Genomic DNA, 26,912 nt, shown 5'->3' on the forward strand with positions numbered 1-26,912 from the left:
TTTTATCCGGTCTACTACCGAAAACATCTACAACACATCTATCTACACCTATTAGAAAACTTGGTCAGTTAGTTGCAGATGCATCTGATCAAATCAAGTCGCTGGAAGATGTTGCTCAAATATATGCTGAAAAGAGTCACAAGAAGAAGTATGGAGAAAAACTGGCAAAGGATATTGATAGTGGAAAAATGGCTATGTTGCACAATAAAGATTTATTGAGTAAAGCTATTGAAACAGGAGGAAAATATCTTGCTTCCACCTCTAATGTTTCTTTCTTTTATTTTGACATTTTAAAAAGACACACAAAAATAGAGCAAGAGCTCGAAAGGATATGCAAGGCATATGTCCCACTTCAGGACTCTATAATTGCTTTTAGCACATCTATAGATGATTTGCATAACCTATTGGATATCTATGATAATGAGAAGGCAAAGAGACTCTGGTCTCTCAAGGAACTAAAGATTCTGCTCATATCACAAGTGGACATACTCCAGAGAGCCAACCCAAATGCAGAAGCTATCTTAGCAACTCTAGAAACCTGCACACTGGATTCCATTGAAGAATTTTGTTCACAGCTTCTATCTGCATTTGAGTACACTGAGAACGTGTTGGAGTCATGAAAAAATGCTTTGTCACAATTGAAGAAGAGCTACAATGTTATTTTCATGAGAATTGCTTATGCTTGAACTTTTATTCAAGTTTTTTAGTTATTATTGTATATGCTAAACACTTTGATACAAATTTTCTATATATATATATATATATATATATATATATATATATATATATATATATATATATATATATATATATATATATATATATATATATATATATATATATATCTTTTTCAATTTGGCATTGTTGTCAAAGGGGGAGTAGAAATATGTATGTGTGTTTTTGAATTTTTTAATAATGTATGCATTAAGATGGAGCATGAGTATATGTGTAAATTTGTTGTGTATGCACACTTAGCGGTATTACTATAAAAATTTATTAAGTGTTGCCATCAATGCCAAAGGGGGGAGATTGTTGGCATGATGATTGTAATGTATTCATCATATGTTGTCATTGATGAAATAGTCACACACACACACACACACACACACACACACACACACACACATATGATTATATTGTCTACTGGTGTAACTTGAATTGTTTACACTGTCAACCAGTATACTTAGTGGTTAATCTCTAATGGGTACTTTGTGATAACCGGTATGTGTATAAGAGATAACCTGCGGTTATACTAAGTCAGCATCAATATGAAGATCAAGATGGAGATCAAGCAGAGATTATGACAGGAGATTCAAGGATAATGGTTCATATATTTTACTCAAACCAGTATTTGATTGTTCCAACCGATATTCAGTAATTTTTTGATGAGTTACCACAGATCGTGATGAGTTCTCCCACTGACAAAATTTTGGTGGTAATTTTTGTGATGTGTTATGATCACTTGTCGAGATACACTACACCTAGAAAATTGTGTTATGATTTCTTAAGGCCGACATGAAATCATAATGTCTATGTATTGACATCACAATGAATTATTTCATATAAGTGAAAGTGTTATGTTGTATATGAAAGTCAAAAGAGTTAAGCTACAGAGTATGCAGAAGAGCAGTGTTGAATATGTTTATAAGGATCTAATCAAGCAAGTATTGTGCTACTCAGGATAGATCAAACCATTCTTGTTGTTTTCTAACAATTACATCAGAATCAAATCCCCTAACCGAGTAAGCTCTAACAAGCTTCAATGTATAAATCCTCTAACAGGGTTATCCATTAGTTTGGATTCAGAAATCCTCCACCGAAGTTACTCCTAACAGGGTGCTACCTTTAACAGGGTATAAGATTCTAATCGAGCTTTGGGATCTCTAACAAGATTCACTCCTAGCAGAGCACTTTGTAGACCTTAACCGCTCAGTTATCTATTACTCTAGATAGTTAACTTGTGAGTTCCATCTCACCGTGGTTTTTACCTATTTGGGTTTTCCACGTACAAACACTTTTGTTATGGTGGATGCTTTACTTTTTGTGGATGTTTTTATATCATTTTGGATTACATGCATTGTGTTTAAAAGATTTGTTAAGTTAATCTATCAATTAGTGTTTGAAGTAGTTTTATTTTTGGTGTCACTGATTCACACCCCCCCCCCTCTTAGTGCTTTTCAAGTCCATCAGTCAATACTCCCCTTTTTGAATCCTTTCTCCTTCAGGTACTGATCTAGCCTTGAATACCATTCTCTAAGTGCTTTCTTTAAACCATGCAGGGCTTTCTTCAACTGGCACACAAAGGTTTCATCATCATGTAGCAGAAACCCTTTCGGTTTCTCCGTGTACACTTCTTCTTCCAAATTTCCATTGAGGAAGGAATATTTTACATTCATTTGATATGCTTTATAACCCTTGTAGGCAAAAAAGGCTAGAAAAAATCTAATTGCTTCTAATCTAGCTACCGATGCAAATGTTTCTTCAAAATCAATGCCCTCTACTTGAGAGTAACCCTTGCACACAAGTCTAGCTTTATGCCTAACAATTTTACCTTCTCCATTCATCTTATTTCGATAGACCCATTTGGTGCCAATGATGTTCTTGTCTTCTGGTCTAGGGACTAATTCCCAAGTCTTGTTCTTCTCAATCTACTACAACTCTTCTTCCATGGGATCCATCCATTCATGTCGTTTGCTGGCCTCATTGAATGTTTTAGGTTCTACTTCAGTCATGAGGCAGAAGTTGACTTGTTCATCATTGTGGGCAAGTCTTCTCCTAGTCTGTACACAATCACTCTTATTACCTAGAATCTTCTCTTCTAGGTGGTTCATCTACACTTACCAGTTAGGAGCCTTTTTGGATGCTTCTTTGAGCTCATTATCTGATGGAGCTTCCTCACCTTCATCATTAGAATCATCATACCAGTTTACCTATGATTGTCTTCCTTTGTGCATATCCTCATTAACTCTTACATGCACACTCTTAATGACTCTTCTTAGTCTTTTGTTGTAGCATTTATAGGCCTTGTTGTTAGATGAATAACCAAGGAATATTCCTTCATCACTTTTGGAATCAAAACTACCTAAACCATCCATATCTCTCTTGATAAAACACTTGCTTCCAAATACCTTAAAGTGCTTGACTAATGGTTTTTGGTCATACCACAACTCATAAGGTGTCATTCTATTGTTTGTTCTTCGTTAAACCTGGTTCAAGGTATATGCAGTAGTATGAACCGCTTCCTTCCAATATATGTCTAGCAAACTGGCCTCATTTAACATGGTTCTAGCCATCTCCTTGACTGTCATGTTCTTCCTTTCTACCACACCATTTTGTTGTGGTGTCCTAGGGGCTGAGTATTGCCTTCTAATTCCATGTCTTTCGTAGTAATCTTCAAATTCATTTGATATGAACTCCCCACCCCAATCTGATCTTAGACATTACAACTTCCACCCACTTTCCTTCTCCACCATCTTCCTAAAGATCTTGAATCTATCAAATTCTTGTGATTTATCTTGTAGGAAAGTGACCCATGTCATTCTTGAATAGTCATCAATGAAGAGCATAAAATATCTTTCACCGGCATGAGCTCTTGTCCTAATTGGACCACACATATTTGTATGTACAATTTCAAGTGGTCTTGAGGTGTTGTGTTCTTTTATTCTGAAGCTCACCTTAGTATGCTTCCCTTTCACACATTCATCACAAAATGTTCTTACCGATTTGATGATGGGTGGAATATTTCTTACACGCCCCTTTTTACTTACTGCAACTAAGTTATCAAAATTTATGTGGCCTAATCTTCTGTGCCACAACCAACTTTCATCCGCTTGTCCCAACATACATTGGGATTCAAAACATTATTTTAGGTTATATACATTACCATTTGTCCTCTTTCCTTTGGCTACAGTCTAACCAGTACTCTCTTTCTTTATCTGGTAGCAGGTAGAATAAAAGGTGAATTTGTAACCTTTGTCACACATCTGACTCACACTCAGCAAGTTGTGTTTTAGGCCTACCATATAATACACATCATGTGCCTTCGGTTTTCCATCAATATTTAGAGTACCTTTTCCCTTTATTTTGATGAATGAGTTGTCTCTGAATCTTACTGAACCACCATTCTAATCTTCAAGCTTGATAAATTTATTTTTATCACTAGTCATGTGGTTGGAACAACCATTGTCTACAACTCGTAGATTTTTCCTTTCAGCATGTAAGGCAGTCTGCACTATCAGACTTGATTTTTCCTTGTCCTTTTCTTTCTCAACTCATACCAATTTGGTTTCCTTCTTCTTGTCAGCTACTATTTTGTGCTCCAGTTTAACTACTGGTTCTTGATCAGGGTCTGTCCTCTTTTGCTTGATTTTTGAGTTTTTACAAAACTTTGTTATATGTCCAAACTCTTGATAGTTATAGCATTTCACATTTTCATTTAAGGATGAATCTTTGAAACTATTGTAGGACACAGTCTTACTCTTCCTACATTCAAAACTCCTATGACCAAATCCATTGCACTGATAGCAGACAACATTCATATCCTAGAGTGCATTAAATGGATTTCTACTTTCTAATTGTTAATCTACAGTCAACTAACCTATGTCCAAATTTGTTACACCGGTAACAATAACTATGAAAGTTTGGAACATACCGATTAGGTTGCCTTAGTCCTGCAAACGACTACCTCACCGAGGGTCTTCCTTTCATGTTGTTAACTCGGGTGAATCCTTTATGATCAACTCTTACATTTCTTCTTGGATCTGCATGTCAGTACATTGAGTGTGGCCTCTGGTTCATTGATTGTGTATACCGATTTGTGTGGCGGTTTCTAACAGCATCTACATATGTCTTCTTACTAGTATCCTTTCTTGCCATGAATGTCTTCTTCTCTTCACCCTCACTCGAAGAAGTGAACTGTATCTCCTTACTGGATGTGTCCTTACTGTTTGAACATTGTCCTTCTTCAAATCCTAAGCCAGCGGTATCTATAGATGGCTTTTGTTTGCTCAACATCTTTTCCAAGGCTTCATTGTTGCCTTCATATTTGCTTCTTACTTTCATTTCTTCCTTACTTTTTTCAAACTCCTTTCTGAGCTTCACTATTTATGCTTCTAGATATTGATGCTCCTTTTCCTTCTTCATCAAATCAGAGGATGTAACTTCACATATCCTCTTGGCTTCTTCCAACTGGAGTTTCAAGTCAAATATAACTTGATTGGACTCATCCAGGGATTGCTTCAAGAGACCTTGTTCATATGTTGCAGCAAGCTTGAACTCCTTGAGTTCTCTTCTTGTTTTACTCAGCTCCTCAAGAGTACTTATGATCTCACCTTCTAGATCCACTTCGGCCTCAATGTCTTCTTCTTCCTCATCAACTGGTTCATCAAGTGCCATAAAGAGATTAAATTCTCTTTCATTCTCATGGTAGTCATCTTCTGATGCACTTTCTTTGTCTGTGGAATCATCCTCAAAAGTATATAGGTTGTTCATCATCATGTAGCCTCTTCTTCCTTTCTAGTAGACATATATTTCTTTGTTTTTACCAGTAAATCTGCTAAAACTTCTTAACTCATCTCCACATGTTTCATTATAAGGACATTTTGCAGCAAAGTGTCCAACTTTACCACAGTTGAAACATTTGAGTAGTAACTTTCCTTTATACTTGTCGAATCCTCTCTTGAGATTTCTGATGAAGTTTTCTACCTCTGCATCCGAGTCTTTATTGGATCCTTTATGAGAAACCTCTTCCTTTCCCTTTTTGGTGGAGTTGAATGTTGCCTCTTTCCTTGAGGATGCTTCACCAGTTGTTCTCATTTCATAGGTTGTTAGTGAGCCAAATAGCTCATCCATTATGAAAATATTCAGATCACTGGCTTCCTCTATGGCAAAAACCTTAGTATCATAATTAGGTGTGAGAGATCTAAGTACCTTCTTGACAAGAATCTCATCTGCAATTTCTTCTCCAAGTTCTCTGATGGTATTTACTATTTCATCTATTATGTGAAGGTAGTCTGCAATATTTTCCTCATCCTTCATCTTGATTCCTTCAAGTTGACCCCTTAGTGCTTGCAGCTTGGCCTCTTTGACTTTTGCATCTCCTTCAAATAACCTCTGCATTTTATCCCAAGTCTCCTTGGTGGATGCATAGTGCATGACCTTGAAAAACTCATTATCAAACAACCTGCTTAAGATAGCATGTTTAGCCTTTGCATTATTCTCATACTCCTTCTCGGCATCTGGATCAGTGGGAGGAATACTAGGGACAATATACCCATTCTTGACAGACATCCACACATCAAAACCAAGGGAGGAAATATGGGTCTCCATTCTTCTGCTCCATAAGGCATAGTTAGATCCATCAAACATGGGGGCATTTGAGGAGGCAAACTCATTTCTTGCCATTATGTTCGAAGACTAGAATCTACCCAATATTTAATCAACCGGAACCTAGGCTCTGATACCAATTGTTGAACACAATGTACCACTGAAAGGGGGATGAATCAATGGTTCCTAAATTCTTTTCTTTTTAAACAACCTTGGAATACCGGTTATCACCCCAATCACTAAACAATCAAACTGGTAAGATAAATATGGATATCAAAAGAGGAAAACACACAAATGCAACCCACAACACCAGATGTATGAGGAAAACCCAATATGGCAAAAACCTCGGTGAGAAATGTTGCTCGAGTCTACTGCTCCAATCCAGCCTCACAATGAAATGATGGATTACATTGATTTAGGGCACCAACCCAAGGAGCACCAACCCCTGCACTAAGCTCCAACTCGGTGATGTATAATTAAATACAATTTTGAGTGTGAACTCACAATAATGGTTCCACTTTTTTGCCACTTTTGACACTAAGATGAACATTTTTAAAATAATCTTTAACTTCCAACAACTATAACTTTTAAACTATTAAGAATTTGAAGATGATGTAAATTAGTGATTTGTAGCATTTTGTCTTTAGATATATATATATATATATATATATATATATATATATATATATATATATATATATATATATATATATATATATATATATATATATATATATATATATATATATATATATTTCAATTTTTTTTTAACATTTAAAAAAAAAAAATTCCATCCCCCTCGAAAAGTAGTTTTGTACAGCAAACTACATTTCTTAAGAGTGATGTGCCTCCCGAAACGCATAACTTTTTTCTATAAATGATAAAAACTCAATTCTTTTGAATTTTGGTTTGTTATATCAATAACCAGAGCTTGCAGTTGGTTTGATAGTGATATGTTGAATATTTTTCATTTTATGAAGTTTTGAAGTCCAACTAATTATATTTTAGATATAGGTGTACGTTTGAAAGCATAACTTGTTCTATATATATCAAAATTTAATTTATTTATTTTTGTTAGAAAGAAGACATCAATACCTAGGGCATTGATATTTTTCATAATTTTTTTGAATTAGTTTACTATTTTTCCCAATGCGTTGAATAGAGAAATTCATGTTCGATAGAAAACCTATGTTTGGTAAAATTAAAAAAATAAGTTCATAATAAACTTAATATGAATAAAATTATAGTCATTGGAAATATTTCTTCGAGTACTACCATACTACATTTTGGTATGTCTCCATTTGAGCCTTCAACCAAAGGTTTGAAGGCCAAAAATCTGCAAAAATTTGTAGAAAGTTTCAGAGAAGTGTAAAAAAAGGGGTTCAAACAAAGGGGGGTTTGAGTGAACCCCCCCTTTTTCGAACCACCCCCCCCCCCAATATAATTAAAAATTGACATAAACAAGTGTTAAAGGCGGTTTGCTCGAAAGAGGGGGTTCAAGCCAACCCCAAAGGGTAGTTCGTTCAAACACCCCCACTTCGCTCGAACCCACTCCGAATTTTTTTTTCCTACCATCACGTTTTTCCTTCGTGGGTGAAAGTGGGAACCATTATTTTATGAACTCACCCTTGATACAGTTATAGCACCTGGTTGCAAATGAGTTCTGCAATACCTAATCAATAGATTTATGTCGGTTAACAACCTCCTCTTCTTCAGTGGTTCTCACACTGTCGGTTATCACTCGCTGGTTACTCTTAGCCTCTCTTCTTTCTCCCTCAGCCTCACATCACACTATGTCACTATCGGATACCTTCTTTACCAATCACACCTCACCAGTTAGCTTAACTGTTAAACCTGCAACAGTTTACCGGTTACTCTGTATCTACTCGTTAGACCCTCTCACCGGTTCACTGGCTAACTCACTCTGCAACTTTCTTAGAAAAAACTCTAAGGAAAATGATCTTTCTTCTTTCTCAGACTCTCTTCTCTCTCACTCTTCACATCAAGCATTAACTAATTTTAGTCTCGAGCTCCCATATTTATCTTCTAGGGCTCCCGCCAAAGTAGCATTCAAACAGTGTCGTGTTAGGTTTTGCCTTCACGAAATCGATCTGTTGGATTTGATCCGATCCTCTTTTACAGAGAGATGATTTGAGTGTCATCGATCAACACCACCAATGCCTCACATTCCAATGTGTGTTTTCTAAATCTAGAGGTATGAACCATGCTTTTATGCTTTTCTCTATCACATGCCATTAATGGCTTGGCTTTTTCCTTCAGCAAACGAGTACAAATATCAGATCTTCTTGCAGGATAAGTTCAATTGCATTCTAGCTTGTCTTCCTCGAGCTGTAATCTTCTGGCATCCTCCATGACTTGCGGGTTCTTCATAAAAGTTCACCTGCTTACTGACTGTTACATCGATGCACACTTCACTGACTTGTGCATGATCACCACCTAGCATCCAACTGTCTTCTTTGTCGATATCCATCTCCGCTTGGTTTTCCATGTCGGTTTGACATTCTTCGTTGACCAAGATTGACTACCGATTTAACTCACCTTATCGGTATATCCTAACTCCACTGGTGGGCCTTCATACTTGTAGACCTCTTCTCTGTCAGTGGATCAACTTGACCTTCCACCAAACATGTTAGTCATATTACTCAGTCCATTTATCAGCAGCATTGATCTTCTCTGAACATATCGGTTTACATCCTTCAGTTCTTCTCTTGCTTGCCTTACCAGTGGTCCTTCTTTACTGGTAGATGACACATTTCATGTGTACCGACAACCTTCCTTCTACCTACTTACACACATATGGACTGACATCATCATGTCTTACTCCTCCTATACCGGTCACCACTTCTTACTCACCGATGGCCATGCCAAACTAGTTGACGTCAATGACAACTTAATGCCAATAATGCCAACAATTCTAAGATTAATGCATTCTTTCTTTCTCAAGGTTTCATTAGAAGTAAAAATGATCCAAATTTATATATTAAACATAGTGAAGATGATATTGTGATAATTATTTTATATGTAGATGATTTAATTATAGCTTCAAGTTCCAATAATTTGATTTCTAAAATTAAGTTTCAACTCAATCAAAAATTCAAATGATTGATTTAAGACTTTTACATTATTTTTGGGGAATGCAAATTTGGTAAACAAGTAATGGTATTTTTCTATCTCAAAGTAAATATGCTCAAGATCTTTTAAACAAGTAAAAAATGAATGATGCTAATCATGTTTCTACTCCTTGTGAATTAGGAACAAATTTAATGCTTGATATGAATACTCCTTTAGTTGATGCTACTTTATATAGACAATTAGTTGGAAGCTTAAATTATTTAACTCTTACTATACCAGATATTGCTTATAGTGTGGGTTTAGGTTCTAGATTTATGTATAAACCTCAACAAACTCACTTTAAAGTTGCATAAAGAATTTTGAGATATATTAAAGGAACTCTTAATATTGGTTTATTTTATGATGCAAATTGTGATTTTACTTTAAAAGGATTTACTGATTTAGATCTAGGGGGAGATCCCAATGATGGTAAATCTACGTGTGGATATAGTTTCTTTGTTGGTTCAGGTGCCATTTCTTGGAATAGTAAGAAACAACAATCTACTTCACTTGGTTCCACCGAAGCTGAATATAAAGGATGCACTTATGCCTCTAAAGAAGCCTTAAGGCTTAGAAGATTGCTTGAATATTTGGGGCTACCTCAAAAAGATCCAACACCTTTGTGTTGTGACAATAAAAGTTTCATTGCCTTGGCTAAGAATCTTACCTTCCATGCAAGGACCAAACATATTGCTCTCCAACACCACTTTATTAGTGAAAAAATTGAAGACAAGCAAGTTGCACTTCTATATTGCAAGGGCGAAGATCAAGTTGCAGATATTCTAATAAAACCACTTTCTAAACAAAAGTTCCAATTTCATTATAAAAACTCCTCAAGTAAAGCTTAAGGGGGGTGTTAGAATATTTAATCTTTACTTGGCTTAGATTTGTTTGTATTTAGTTTAGGATATTCCTTTGGAATCCCTACATGTAATTTGTCCTCTAGTACATGTGAGAGGGCAAGTCATTTCTTTTATTTTCCTTTATTAAGGAATATTATTTTATCCTCCTTAAGAGGATGTTGACAAATTGCATACACATATTATGAATTGTGGCATTCATAGATTTGGGAGTTACTTTGTATCTCCTCTTCTCATCTCTATTTAAGAGATGTTCTCCTCTCATTCTTCACTTTATGATATCATTGTAATGAGCCTCTCTCTCTCTCTCTCTCTCTCTCTCTCTCTCTCTCTCTCTCTCTCTCTCTCTCTCTCTCTCTCTCTCTCTCTCTCTCTCTCTCTCTCTCTCTCTCTCTCTCTCTCTCTCTCTTCACTTTATGATATCATTGTAATGAGCCTTCATTCATAATACATAAGGGGTTTTTCTTTTCTTTTCCCCTTTCAAAAGCTCTTGTGTCTCTTCTTCAAGTTTTGGGTGATTTCTCTTAAGTTGCTCTCTACTTTGGTAACATTACTTCAATCAATATACTTACTTGGATTTATTTTTCATTTTCTTTCTCTTGTATTTCCTTTCACAACCTTTTGTCATTATCCCTTAGCCTATTTCAACCTTCAATACATGTCCCTTATTCATTCTTGATCTCGGCTTTTCCTATCCATACACTCTTTTTCATCCCTTGATCTTGATCTAACATAAGGACGTAAGATGCAAAACATGGTTTCAAAAACCACTTGGCATGTCCCTCATGTCATGTCATGACTTTACATTGTCATATCCAATCCCTTATCCTAGCACATGACAGCCCTTGTAAATTGCATCAACTTTGTCTCCATAATAAATGGCCTTTGTCTTCCCTCTATCCACCAACATTTCAACAAGCTTATTTATCCATTTGTCATTTTCCTTGCCTTGCTAGATATTGGGGGCAAATCCCTTGTCATGATCAAATTGACAGAGTTATCACTGCGAATAGCTCAAAAGCTACGACATGTACATAACTTTTAAAGACCTAAAAAATCCATAAAAATAAAATAAAGTCTTGAAAAAATCAATTAAAATCAAATAAAGTTATAAAAAATCACTAAAAATTCAAATATGGTCCTGAAAAAGCATTAAAAAGCGAATACGGTCCTGAAAAAATCAATTAAAACTGTAAAATGACTTGAAATAAAACAAAAAAAATTGAAAAATGACCTGAAATAAAACAAAAAAAAATTGAAAAAAGTCTTGAAATAATCTTTAAAAAAATCAAATAAAGTCCTAAAAAAAAAACTAAAAAACAAATAAAGTCCAAAAAAAACAACTAAAAAGAAAATAAGGTCCTCAAAAAACAAATCCCTAAAAAAAATTGAAAAATGTCCTGAAATAAAACAAACAAACAAACAAAAATGGTAAAATGTCCTGAAATAATACAAAAAAAATTGAAAAATGTCTAGAAAAAATCGAAAAATGTCTTGAAAAAAGCACAAACAAAAAATCAAAAAGTTCAAAACACCCAACAAATTAGAAAACATTAAAATTAAAAAACAATCACTTTTATTTCATTTCACCAATAAACTATCCCCTTTGTACATAGACAGACATTTGAGCTGACATTAAATAGAAACACATCATAAACACCGTGCTTAATGAATCACGCATCAACAGATGAACTATTCAACCAAGCAAGCATTCAAACTGATCAAAGTTGTCGTATCATTTAAACAACATCAACATTATCAGTTCTATTGTCAACATTATCATGGGTCTTATACAGGGTGTGGTATACTTGAAACCAGACCGTCTCCTATCTTAGATGAGGTATTGCATTCCCTAAAACCAGACAACATGATCATCCTATTGTCACAACACTAGATAACTTTGACAATGAAGATCATAATGGTTGTTTGACTTGTTTGAATTTGAGAATTTTATCTTTTCATTGATTTATCTTTGACCATGTTCATATGTTGCTCGATGATGTCACTGAGTGATTTAGAGTGACAGGGATGGCTCATGGTCTCTTGGTTTTGTATTATGTTTGCAGAGTGCTTCGTAGCATTCTAGGGTAAGTATGTCTTGGGTGTCTGTGTTGGAACGTCCACATTGTGACTGTCACACATACCTCAACCTTTGACACACCTCATGTCTTAGGATGTTTTGACTCATTCCTTGTTTGTGACATGCCTGTTTTACGCAAAGGGATTACATTATCACCCTGACCTTCATTGCCATGGTGCACCACATTAGTTTTGGCATATCAAATAAAGACTCTCACCTACTATTTTGCATTTGTGAAACCAAGTTTTTCTTCATTACTAAATTCTCTCCGTCTAATTTCTTCTTACTAACATTTCTTCCTGTCGTTGTTGTCAATCAATTGGCCTCTTTTCTATAAAAAATGGCCAATTTCTCGAGGGTTGTAGCCCATCATTATTGGGACAATATTTTATGCAATTTTTCTTTACTATTCTTTGAAACAACGCTCAAAATCGCATTGTCTCAAAGAGGGGCAAAATGTAGACACTAAAAAATGGTCAATGCTTGCAGTGTCATACTTTAACATGACTATATTATCTTATTTTAGGGTTTTTGAATTTTACTAACACTTCCTCTAGGTTTTACATTTGGTCTTAATCATTTGTCAACATAGTGTCATTCTTTTGCTTTCTCTTCCTATTCAATCTTATTCAGTCCATTCAGTTTGGATCTTATTGATGTCAATCTTAATTGTCATTTCATGATCATGGTTAGCTATCAATGCCATATAATCATCATTTTAACCCTAATCAATGTTGATTAGCATCCACCTCAATTGATTCTAATCAATTCTCAATCTCATGTTGTCAATCATTATCAATCAATTATCATTTATCAATCATCAATGGATTTTCCATCAATCATTTATCTTCGTCAATTGTCCTTGTCATTTCAATCATTATGATCAATATTGAGCATTGATTCAATCAATTTTAGTTAAATTGTCAATCATTCTATCAATCAATCAATTCAATCATTAAATTCTTATCCTGATCATGTTACTTATTTCATGACATCATCTTTACTTATGTCTCTCTCCTAGGGTTAAATAATTGTTTAATTATTAATCCTTTACTAATATTTTTCTTAGGATAAATGAATGTATTCATTCACCCTATTTCTTGTGTCACAGTTAATTTGCCTTTTGTTGGCTAATTAATAAATGAAAAATTCATTATTCCCACATTTCACTCCCTTGATTTTCTCCTAATTTGTCATCCCTAATTTCATGCTTGTCATTTCCCATATTTGCTCCCACCTTTTTCTCCACTAATTTGTATCCACTTTTTGTGCTCAATTTTTCATAAATCATGAGTTATTTTTGTGCTTAATTCATCATAGAATTGGCATAGCAATTTGTCATATTCTTGACATAACAACTTGTCATATTCCTTGCATAGGAATTTGTCATAAATTGGCATAGTAATTTGTCATAATCATGCCTTTTTTGAATTCAAATGCCTCTTTTGAATCATTCATCCCAAATTGATATCATCATTGATTTATTTATAAATTGAGCCTTTTCTCGTTGATTTTCATCCACATTTTGAGTAACTATATATTGTCAAATTAATTTCAAATCTTTGAATCTTCTTGCACTTTCTTTTAACACATTTGCAATTTGGAGTTTGTGAGCTACATACCATTTGATTAGAGAAGCAAGAAGGACAATGGAGGGGATCATTTCATGCATATGAAGAATGGTTTGTGTTTTCTTATCTTCTTTCCTTGTTTATGTTTTATTTTTGTACCTTCATTGATGTGGGATTTATGGATTTTATTAAATGCCTACCTTTTCCACTCACAAGGAAGTTAACAATCAGTTGAAGAAGGCAAATGAAATTGTTAAAGACTTGATGTAGAAGATTTAGGAGAAGAACAATATAGAGGAAACATTGAAAGAATCAATCAAGTTGAAGACTGAAGAATGTGAGAAGCTAGAACAAGAAGTGAAGAAGTTGAAGGCAGAAAGTAAGGTTCTTGACAATAGTAAACTTTTGGAAGATTTGATTAACATGCAGGAAGCTCATTTAGACAAGACTGGACTTGGATTTCAGACTAGTGAATGTTCAAATTAGAATGACAAAGACAAAATCAAAGAACTTATGGAAAAAATATAAAAATATTAGAAGATGGAAGCAAAACCTAGAATCAGAGAACCAATGCAAGGAGATTACTGGTTCATCAACCAAATACACAAAGGTACCCATAATTTAGTTGTTATTGTTTTCAATATAATAAATTTGGTCGTAAGGCTGCAAATTATACAAGCATTCAGTGTAACAATTGCAAGAGGTTTGGTTATAAAGAAAATTACTGTAGAAATCATGTTATGAGTCAAAACCATAATCTGGTTGGAGCAAATAAGGTGAATAATAATAACTTTCATGGATATTGTCATATATGCAATGGTTATGGTCATAAAGCTAATCAATGTAGATCTACAACCCATTCAGTAAATTGAATGCAAAAGAACATTAGTTGTTACAAGAGAAAGCAATCCAAGCATTATGCTAATTAGTGCATAAATGGAGGTATGGATAAGTCTACTAAGAAGAATGTAATAAAGACTAATGAATCAAAGAAAAAGGAATTTTTGGTTTGGAGAAAGAAGGAGGTGAATATTGGAAGCAAGCCAGGTATATCGGAATTTGATGCAAGCACCTCTTCCTCTGATAACTGAGCATATTGCTTCAGCTCAAGGGGAGTTGTCAAAGAAAATCTTTTGATCCCCTCTTTTGAGTTGGTTCATGTCATCGACCCAACATGATTGTGATAGAGATGTTATCCGATAATTCATTATGTTTTTCTCACATCATCATCAAGACCCTTTTTGGCGGCAAACCCTAAAGAAGATTTTTGGCAAGATAAGTATCGATGTTTGAAATTATTTTTCTTTATCATGAATAAAAGAGCCTGAAGAGATTGTGTGTAGTTGAAGAGCAAAGAGTAGAGAAGTAGAGCTAATGATCATGGAAGCCAAGATGTGTTGGATTATTGAGGAGTTGGTTGGATTTGGTTGTTCATTGCTACTGCTAGGATATGTTCTTTTCAATGATGTCAACATATTCCTGTAAGTTATTTTGATGACTTTGGAGAAGGTTTTTGGTCCGGTTTTGTAATTTGATCTTGCTGATCACTATTTTGCAGAATCTCGTATTCCCTCCGATATATTTTGGTATGATTAGATCTTGTGCTGAGATTTTGGATTATTGTTTGGCATGATCTTGTGTATCTTCATTTCATATGGTTCATGATTTGGTGCTCTGCAAGTTCTCTTTCCTCATGACAGTTGTTGATTGGTTGTGTTCTTCAGCTTTGAGACATTGACCAATGAAGATTTGAAAAGTGGTGCTGGTGCAACTATTCCATATGATTCTAATGTGCTTAATGGTGTTTCCTAGTCATGTCCTATTTGTTTTGGCAATCTACATTGATCATTGTCCAATTTTTTGTGATTTCTTTGAACCGATGTTAATTTGTGTGTCATGCAGTATTTCTGGTAGTGTAGCATGTTGCGGTTCATCTTGACGAGATTTTTGGTGGATATAATCATTTGGGAATTTGAATTAGGTCCATGCTATGTATATTAAATCATAATATTGGTACGGTGGTCGATCTTTGTATCGTGTAATGTATTTTTTGTAAATATGAGTTGAGGGTTGAGGGTTTAGTCGACCTTGTTATCAAGGTTGAGGATTTGTATATATAGGTGATATACTTATGTAATTTTGGTGTCAGTATTGTGTCTACATTATTAGAGAGAGGTAAATGTGTGAATAAAGGATATATCATTCAGTGAAGTGTTGTGGTGAGTTTGGTGTTGCAGGGCAGACAACTGTGGTTAACCGGAACTGTCATCAAGCATTTGTAGATGTTGTTATTGCAGCTCATTCCTTCTGGATTGTAGTTTGATCATATTGTAAGTCAGTGAGACTTCCTTGAGGGTTGTATCCTATCAAGCATATCTTTTGAGCAGTGAGCTCTAGGCAGTGTGCTTGAATGTATGTGCATTCCCCATTGTAATATTTTCACATACTACTATAGAGTATCATCTTATTGTGGGTAGGTTCCCATCACGGTTTTTTCCTTAATTGGGTTTTCCACGTCAAAATCTTGGTGTTTGTGTTGTGCTATTAATTTTCTTATCTATTGTTGTTGTGGTTTATCAATTTATTTTTTGAAGTTCAATTTGTTTTGAGATCCAATGAAGACTAATTCACCCCCCTGTCTTAGTCTTCCTTCTTGATTGTTGATAAAGATTGGTATCAGAGCTAGATCCTCTGGTAGAAGCTTAATCATTGAAGGAGATCTGGGATGGCGGCTCAAGGTATTCTTTTCAAGAAGGACAGTATGAGGTTTGATAGAAGCAACTACACTATATGGAAGAAACGGATGGAGGTGCATCTGAAATGTCTTGGACAAGATTATTGGAAGATTAATAAGAATGCCTATGTTGTTCCTCTGAATGGACCATCCACTCCTGGTGAGGTTAAGTAAGTTGAATATAACATCAGAGTGAAGGAAGCATTACTCAGTGCCCTAACTGATTCTAAAATGACAAATGTTATGGAACTTCAGACCGCACATGAGATCTGGGTGAAGCTTGAGATCCTGTATGAAGGTGATAGTCAAGTGAAAGTTGCTAAGTTGTAGAGTTTAAAAGGAAAGTATGAGACATTGAATATGGGAGATGATGAGAACATACATTCATACATGGTGTAGACGTATAAAAATGACCATATTCCTAAATGAATATTTAATGTTTCTCATTCCTCTATTTAGTTAAATCTAATTTAATTAAATCATCCACATTCCTCTATTTGATTAAATAAATTATTCAATTTATTTATTTAAATTCACTTAAGCCTTTCACATCATTTAATTAAATAAATCATTTTATTTAATTAAATCTCTTCTCTCTACTTATAATTGAATTTATATTTAATTAAATAGTTCACCCCAAATAAATAAATCTAATTTATTTAATCCTCCACTTGCAACCATAATTGAAATAAAGCAATTTATTTTAATTAAATCCTATTATCCCTCACCCACTTGCATTTTCCTACGTCTCCCACTTGCCTCCTAACCCTCTTTCTACATTCTTCTAGAATCCATCTAATCCTAATCAATTAATCTAAATCCTTCAATTATCCCCTTTCCCTAAATTTGAGGAGGTCACTTCTCAAATTTGGAGTAAAGTCTTCCAAAGGCATTAAAGCCTTTATGCCTTCAACAAGCTAACTTGTTGAATACCCCCAAATTTGGAAGGACTCTTACAAATTTTTCCCCAAAGTCTTTCAAACCATTAATGGTTAACTAACCCTTTGTGGCATGGTTAGAGACTTTTTACCTAACTCAACCCTCATCTAACCCAAGGGTCTCATCAAGCATTCATTGTTTTGACCATGGTTATCCCTTTAACCCTTGCACAAGAGTTTATCCTTTGGGTAAAAGCTCTATCCAATGGATAACCCTAACCTAACCTTAACCCTTACCTCCTAAGGTAACCATGAGGTCTTATCAAGCATTTAATGCTTCTTACATCCCCTCTCAAGCAGTCTTATGTTGACAATTGTCACCATTTCATTGGTGACAATTGTAAGCATGGATTGATAACTTTCAATCCTGGCCCTTGATAAGATCATCCAATCCTGACCATCCATTGCCCTATTTTTCCTATAAATAGAGCCCTCATCCCTCCATTTTGAAGATCCAAGTCTTTAGCATCATACTTATACTCAATTTTAGCAAGCATCTAGCCTCTCTTTGAAATAGAAATAAATCTAATAATCATTTTAGAAGCATTTATATCATCTTAGTTAAATCATATAACTAGTATATCATGTTAGGATAGTATTTTTACTAATCTTGTCATCTTATCATCTAGTTTAGTTCATTTGTTAGAATCATGCATAGATAGGGTGCATTCATACTATATTTGATCTAAAGCATCCCTCATTCTTACATTTTTCATCCCTAAGTCACTTCGCTCAGTGATCTAAGAGAAAAGGCATTGGCTTGAGGGATTTTGTGAGATAGAGAACCACAGAACACCCCTTGGGAAGTTGAGCTATTCCTCATAACTCCATAACTTGCACCAAGAGTCCCATGGGTGTGTGGGAAAGTCTTTGAATAATTTTCATATTTTCAGTTTCATTAAACCACTTTTCCCGCATACGCATGGCTAAGGTGAATGAGCTGATGAATACTAAGAGGGGGGTGAATTAGTATACCAAAAATTACTATAAACAAACTCTTAAACAATTTAGTAGATAACCGGTACAATAGATTCACTAATAAACCGGTTAAGATAAATGCAAACCAAATAGAAAACAAAGCATTCACCCACAAGAGCACAATCACCATAACACAAGATGTTTGACGTGGAAACCCAAATGGGAAAAACCACCATGAGAAGAAACTCACAAGTAACTATCTACAGGAATAGAAACCAGACTGGTTAAGCTCATACAATGTTCTTCACCAGAACAGATCCTGTTAGGAATCTAGATCTCTGTTAGGAGATAAGTCCTGTTAAAGACTACCTTGTTGAAGGATTTCAGATCCACAGTTGTGAACCACCTTGTTAGAGGATTTACAAAGTCTTTGTTGGGCCTACCCGATTAAGGGTTTCAGACTTGTCGAGGATGTGAGTAATCAACAAGTGAGTGATCTAGCTAATAGAACAGTCTGCTTAATTAGATCCTTGATAGCTCATTGTTAATGCATTTTAGCATTACTTCAGTCTTCAATATTTCCACACTCTAACTCTTCACACAGACCTAATCTTCTTCTATGATCACACATACAAAACCCTCATCATCATCTTCAAAAACCTAGACATGATGTCCTTATAAAGGAATCTAATTTCATGTCGGTCCAATAGGATTAGATTACAAGTTCCTAGGTTCGGTGCATCTAGACACATTTGGTAACACGACACAAAATCACTATCAAATTTTTGGTGGATGATAACTCATCACACATTACAATAATACCAGTTGGTAACTCATCACAGAGTAATACCAGTTCATACAATATACCGATTACTGGTTTGACAAAAATGAAGATTCGTAAATCAAAGTGTTAACTACCACTTTGTTCCTTCGTACCACTTGAGATCCTTGAACCACTTGGGGTCTCCATACCGCTTGGGTCTTTATACTGATTGGGTCTTCATACCGCTTGGGTCTTCAGTCAATCTGTGACCGGTAAACATCTTCTACAAAACACTGATACTCTAAAGACTAATACATAATACCGGTTAGAACAATTACTGGTTGAGAATAACTCATACATCAAGAAGGTGTGTGTCCATCAATGACAATCACAACATCATCAAAAATGCCAACAATCTCCCCCTTTGGCATTGATGGCAACACTTAGGAAAATTTTGACATCTAAGTATTTTACAAAAATTGTCATAATCAAAATTACTCCCCCTAAGCATATACACTATCCCTTTTGCAGAAATTACAATATACATTACTTTCCAAAATGGTAACATGAAAGTACATGAAATGGTAACATTCACCAAAATTTTATATACTACTCCCCCTTTGCCAACAATGACAAAGTAATGCAGAATAACCCTTGTTTCCTTATATATAAAGATAGAGTAAATGTTCATGACAATAAGGAATTAAACTTATCAAAAATAGATTTAAAGTCCTGCATAAAAGTTTTCATGGCCAATGTCCATGACTCAAGTAATGAGGTAGCAACCTCACTTTCAGTCTACATCTGGAATACCAGTTCTTCCATGGCATCAATGGTACTCATCTCTTGAGTTACCGTTATGGCTTCCAGATTGAGAAAACATTTCTGAAGAATCTGCAGTCTTAGCAATAAGACCAGTTGAAACTCCTGCAAATGTTTAGACCGGTTGTTGATCTCTAAGTCTATCCTGGTAGTCTGAAGCTGATAACGATGAACCATTTGCCCATATGTAGTGAAGGAACCATATGGCATCTTTAAGTTGCTTATATATGCCTATAACTCCAATTGGAGTTTATCTTTTTGTGTAAGCACATCATCACAAAATAGATGGGGTTGGCTGATTTTACTCAACAGTAATTTGCCCTCATCCATAGCAACACTTATATCCTTATGTTGTTTCAGAAGTTGTGACCGAAGCTCATTCAATTTCTTAACTACAGAAATGTTGAGTGCCTTTTCATGCTTCTTCTTTGCATTTTCTTCGGCAACATCTTCCAGGCATTATACCTCATCCTCCACAATGATACACAGAAGTTTAAGCTTAGACAGAGAGGAATCGGTACTGGGGAGGTTAGTACCGGGAATCAGACTGGTAAGGGTGTCAAATGCAGTTTGAATGACATCTTGTTACTTCTTCCTCCTTAATGCTTCCAATCTTTCATGTGCAAGCTTTATGCTTTGAAGCAGCTCTGATTCATCTACAGATTGGAGATCAATAGGACTGGCAATGTCAACCTATTTGGTTTGGTCACCAGTTGCCTTAGGAGTCTCCTCTTGTTTGTTCTTTTCTGCTTCCTTCTTCCCTTCGACTCTTTTATTTTCCTCTTCTTTCTTCTTTTTCTCCTCTTCTTGATTTTTCTCCTCTTCCTCCTTCTTCCTTTCTTCTTCCTTCTTCTTGTCTTCTTCTTGTTTCCTCTTCTTTCCTCTTCTCCTCTTCTTTTCTCTTCTCCTCTTCCTGTTTCCTCTTCTCCTCTTCTTTCCTCTTCTCCTCTTCATGTTTCCTCTTCTCCTCTTCTTTCCTTTTCTCCTCTTCTTTCCTCTTGTCTTCCACTTGTTTCTTTTTCTCTTCCTCTTTCCTCTTGATTTCTTCTTGTCTATCTTTTTTCTCTTTCTCTTTTCTCTTCTTCTCTTCCTCTACTTTCTCTTTTTCTTGTTTATCTTTTTCAACCTTTTCCTTATCAGGGGTGACATCCTCAACATCCAATGTATCCACATCAATGGGATCATTTTTCTCTGTCACTCTTTCTCCTTGACCATCAAACGTCTCATCCGGTTTGCCTGCGGATAGGTCAGGTTCCTGTTCAACCTTTCTATTGGCTTCAGTTACTTGGTGCATTTTGACAACAGCTTTAACATGTAAATGTGTGTCTTTTACCACTTCAAAGGCTTTGCCTTCTAGTAGCCCGAGTCTTCTTCTTCTCATGAAGAAAAGGCCTTTGTTCTGATCCACGATTTCAAATAATTCAGAGTTTGAGGCATCAGGGAAGTATTCTGCAAAAATTTTCTCCCCGGTCTCCTCTTCTCTCTCAATGGCAATGTGCCATTTATTATCCAAAGAATCGTATAATGAATCTAGTGTAACCGATCTAATTTCAGATGACGTCTGATCATAAACACATAAATATTTAATGATTTCATGCTCTACTTCTTCTTTCTCACTATCAGTAAAATCATCAAAATGCTCCTTCAAATCATCAAGCAATTTCCTCCTAATATTCTTAATTGTTCTTTGACAATGTGTCAAAGGTTTATAAGATGAAATGTCTATATTTATCAGTGTTGAAGTTGCAGGTGCATTACCGGTGGATTTTGCCTTCTTTCTTGTTTGCCTTGTCTTCTTTGGTTGTATCTCCAGTTCAATGTCCTCTGACTCTGGTGAGTTGTTTTTGGTTTTCTGCTTCCTCTTAAATACTTTAGCGGGAGCAACCTCAGGTTTCTTCTTAGCAGGTGACCGCTTGGTCACTTTGGGACTGGCAGAGGTAACCGGTGCAGATACCGATGGTATCCTTTTTTTTGTTTTGGTTCTTCAATCGGTGTTACCCTCTCTAAGTAGGTGTCAGTTCTCTTTTTGTTCGCATCTAATGGTGAGGCAAGCAGAGTAGAGGCATACCCGATCAACATATCATACATCACTTCATACCCCATTAGTTCAACTGCTTCCTTTCTTGGTCCCACTACTTCCATTATGCATTCATCATACAAGCATACTTAACTATATCATACAAGCATACTTAACTAGATCATCTCTGATAGGGTTGATGTTCATCACCCGTTGTTCTCTTAGAGAACCGGTGAGCTTAGTCATTTCCATTTTGGTGACCTTCCTTAGGGCTGGTACCTCTCCAATGTTACAGAAACTAGTGATGGCATGAATTGCCTCTGGTGTAATGTCATGCGTCCTCTTGAGATACATTTTGTCACCATGTACTTTTCTCAAAACTCTTCCAAAAAATACACCACATTATGCAGTTTCTTCCTCTCAAGGATATTAAATTCAGGTTTGATCTTCTTGTCATCCCCATAGAGCAGACCTAGCTTGGAATGAATCACTAGGGATCCTAGGTCTTCCAATTTATAGTCAATGTACCCTGAAATATCTTCCTCAACAATGACTCCGGCGGGTATTTGGGATAGGGCATTATATTTCATTTTCCTTTGAATAAATTCAGCTGAAGCTATAGGTGCACTAGAGTGCGATGCAGAAGCCATGATAAGAAAGAAATTCAAGAAATACCTTCATAAACCAAAATCTAGGGTTTGCCAATGTCGCTTACAACACACTATTTTGGTTGCTTGATTACCGCTTAGTGTTCTTCACTGATAGATTGAAAAAGATCTCTGGATTCTTCTGCAAGATTTGAACTCACTTTGAATCACTAGTCGAATCGCTTTGCACTTAAAAATTCTTTGCTCGTAAACACATAGGTGAAAATGATGACCACAATCCTTTTTAAACAAATTCTCACCTACCATAATAAATGCATCACCGTTAGGGCACAAACCCTAATTTTTCCTTTTACCACTTCCAATCTTCTGTCGATTGACAGGTAACATATACCAGTTAAGATCTTTACTAATATAAACCAGGGGTTCGAAACATTTCACCGATTTGTTCCCCCTAAGATTTTCTGAAGCTCAGTTTGCCAGTTCAGAGACTTCCACACTAGGTGCAGAAACTGGTTCATCCGATGACACTTCTTCAGATTTCTTTTTCCAAGTTTTATTCATTCCTGCTTGAACGGTTTCAACATCAATCTTCCCTTCTGGAGTGATCGGTATATCATATGATAGGTTCTTTCTCATTCTGCAAGTTCTCACAGTGTGTCTTGGTTCATTGCAATGATAGCATACCATTCTAGGTGTTCTCCATGGTCCATTATTCATACTACCATTCTTCCTTCTGCATGTTGCAGCAGTGTGACCGCTACCATGACAGATCAAACAGGTTGTTCTCCAACTAGTTTCTACTTGATAACCACCTGACCAATGGTCATAGGTATTGTACCAGTTGGGATTCTGGTTCATAGAAGGTTCTGGGATAACTCCTTGAGTCCTTGGAGAATATCTCCCAGTGTTGTGCAAAACTGACCTGCATTCAAATGCTCTATGCCCAAACTTGTTGCATGCATAATAGTTTCCATTGAATCTATTGGATCTAGGCTTATTGTTTAGAAGATAAGGAAAATTGTTGTAGGCCTTGCTTCTACACACATTAGCAGTATGTCCTTCTTTGAGACAATTAAAGCAAACAGGTTTAAATTTTTGCTTACCTTTATCCTTTGATGTTAGTTGCTTCTTTGATGCTTCACCTTTTGTTCCAGAGGTCTCACCTTCCTCATACCCAGAGAAACCAAGTCCAGTGGTATTCTTTACAGGTTTTGCCGATTCAAGCTTTTGCTCTAGCTTAGCAGTACTCTGATTGAATTTGGCAAGTATCTCTTTTGACTCAGTAAGTTCCTTGGAAATAGCAGCATTGGATTCCTTCAAGGTTGCATTCTCAGAAATAGCTATGTTTAGTTCACCTTGCATTTCTTCTTTTTCCACTTTACTCTCTTGGAGATGAGTGGTAAGGATATTGATTTCTTGCTTCAGCTTGGAGATCTCGTGATCTTTTTCTTTTACCATATCTTCAACTTTCCTTCTGTTCTCAAGCTCATTACACATTCTGATAGTCAGTCCTTCCAACTCCCTTCTCAGGTTGGCATTGGATTCATTCAGTTTTTCAACTTCTTCAACTAGGGCATCCATGTCTGCTTCATCAGAAGAGTTATTTTCAATAAATTCCATCAGTTTCTCAGCGTGCTCTCTTCTTTGGCCAAAGAAGCTTTATACTTGAGTTTGAGTTCATCATAGGCTCTCTCAGTCTGAGTGAGACGATGAGTAAGTTCCCTCACACTGTATTCCCCCATAGCTCCTTTCAAGTGGTTAGACTTATAGAAAGGTTGGCTTTGATACCAATTGATGAATACTAAGAGGGGGGTGAATTAGTATACCAAAAATTACTATAAACAAACTCTTAAATAGTTTAGTAGATAACCGGTACAACAGATTCACTAATAAACCGATTAAGATAAATTCAAACCAAATAGAAAACAAAGCATTCACCAACAGGAGTACAATCACCATAACACAAGATGTTTGACGTGGAAACCTAAATGGGAAAAACCACGATGAGCAGAAACTCACAAGTAACTATTTGCAGAATAGAAACTAGACCGGTTAAGGTTAGACCAGTTAAGGTCATCCAATGTTCTTCACCAGAACAGATCCTATTAGGAATCTAGATCTTTGTTAGGAGATAAGTCTTGTTAAAGGCTACCTTGTTGAAGGATTTCAGATCCACAGTTGTGAACCACCCTGTTAGAGGATTTACAAAGGCTTTACTGGGCCTACCTGGTTAAGGGTTTCAGACTTGTCGAGGATGTGAGTAATCAACAAGTGAGTGATCTAGCTAATAGCATAGTCTGCTTAATTAGATCCTTGATAGCTCATTGTTAATGCATTTCAGCATTACTTCAGTCTTCAATATTTCCACACTCTAACTCTTCACACAGACCTAATCTTCTTCTATGATCGCACATACAACACCCTCATCATCATCTTCAAAACCCTAGACATGATGTCCTTATAAAGGAATCCGGTTTCATGTTGGTCCAATATGATTAGATTACAAGTTCCTAGGTTCGGTGCATCTAGACACATTTGGTAACACGACGCAAAATCACCGTCAAAGTGTCGGTGGATGATAACTCATCACACATTATAGTAATACCAGTTGGTAACTCATCACAGAGTAATACCAGTTCATACAATATATTGATTACCGGTTTGACAAAAATGAAGACTGGTAAATCAAAGTGTTAACTACCGCTTTTTTCCTTCGTACCGCTTGAGATCCTTGAACCGCTTGGGGTCTCCATACCGCTTGGGTCTTTATACCGCTTGGGTCTTCATACCACTTGGGTCTTCAATCAATCTGTGACCGGTAAACATCTTCTACAAAACATCGATAGTCTAAAGACTAATACATAATACCGGTTGGAGCAATTACCGGTTGAGCATAACTCATACATCAAGAAGGTGTGTGTCCATCAATGACAATCACAACATCATAAAAAATGCCAACATGAGCTTGTCCTTGGTATCAGCTATGTCGGTGGAAAGATGGAAGATGACATTGTTGCTAAGGCGCTAAGATATTTGCCTCCTGCCTACAAACATAAGTTTGCCGCTATTGATGAGATCCAGAGTGTAACCTCTGTGACAAGAGATGTATTGGATGGAAAACTTGTTGCATTTGAGTTGACCGAATTTGGTGAATCACATGGAAAGTCTAAGACAACATTCAAAGCATCAACATCTGTGTCCGGTAAGTAGAATTATGATCCTGATGAGTGCAAAATATCCAAATATGAAAGAGAAAGGAGAGAAATAATAGAGCAAGAAAGGGAGATCAATGAGCTTGAAGCATTGATTGCCTGAAGATTGCCTAAGGGTCTCAGTAAGTATGATGGAAAATTACCCTTGAAATGTTTTTCTTGTAATAAGATAGGACATTTTGCTTCTAGATGTCCAAAGAGAATGGCTAAGTATGACAGACATGACAAGTTTGATAAGTTTGATAGAAATAATAGATATGAGAAGCATAAGAAGTATGATAATCCTTATAAGTCTAACCAGAAGTTAAGGAACCAGAAAAGCTATTATTATGTTGTTGATGAAGGTTTTACAGATGGAGAATCAAAAGGAGATGAAGGTGTGTTCATTGCCATTAAAGAAGATAGACCTATGCCTATTGATTCCACTAGCTGATCTTTTGAGGAGAAAGATTTGGCTGCTAAGGTAGAAGAAAAAGGTGAATAGGTGATTGAAAACGGTTGTTCACATCATATGACCAGTGACAAAAGTAAATTTATGAGCATGGAAAGATATGATGGTGGAATAGTTAGATTTGGAGATGACAAAGCCTATGTAATCCATGGGAGAGGTTCTATTTCTTTTTATGGTAAGCATAACATTGATGATGTCTTGTATGTTGAATGTTTGAAGCATAATATTTTGAGTGTTGGACAGATGGTTGATAAGGGTTGTGATCTTCAATTCAAAGATGGTAAATGCAAGATCTTGAATGCCTCCAGTATAAAGATTGCATGTGGAACTAAGACTGAAGGTAACATTTTCCATTTAAATGCTAGTGAGAAAAGTTGTTTGGTTTCTAAGACAGATGAGAGTTGGTTGGCGCATAGAAGAATGTGTCATGTAAACTTTGATTCATTGATCAAGATCAGTTCTACTCAAGTTGTTAGGGATCT

This window comes from Cryptomeria japonica, chromosome 8 (genome assembly GCF_030272615.1).
Source record: "Cryptomeria japonica chromosome 8, Sugi_1.0, whole genome shotgun sequence".
NCBI classification, from domain to species: Eukaryota; Viridiplantae; Streptophyta; class Pinopsida; order Cupressales; family Cupressaceae; genus Cryptomeria; species Cryptomeria japonica.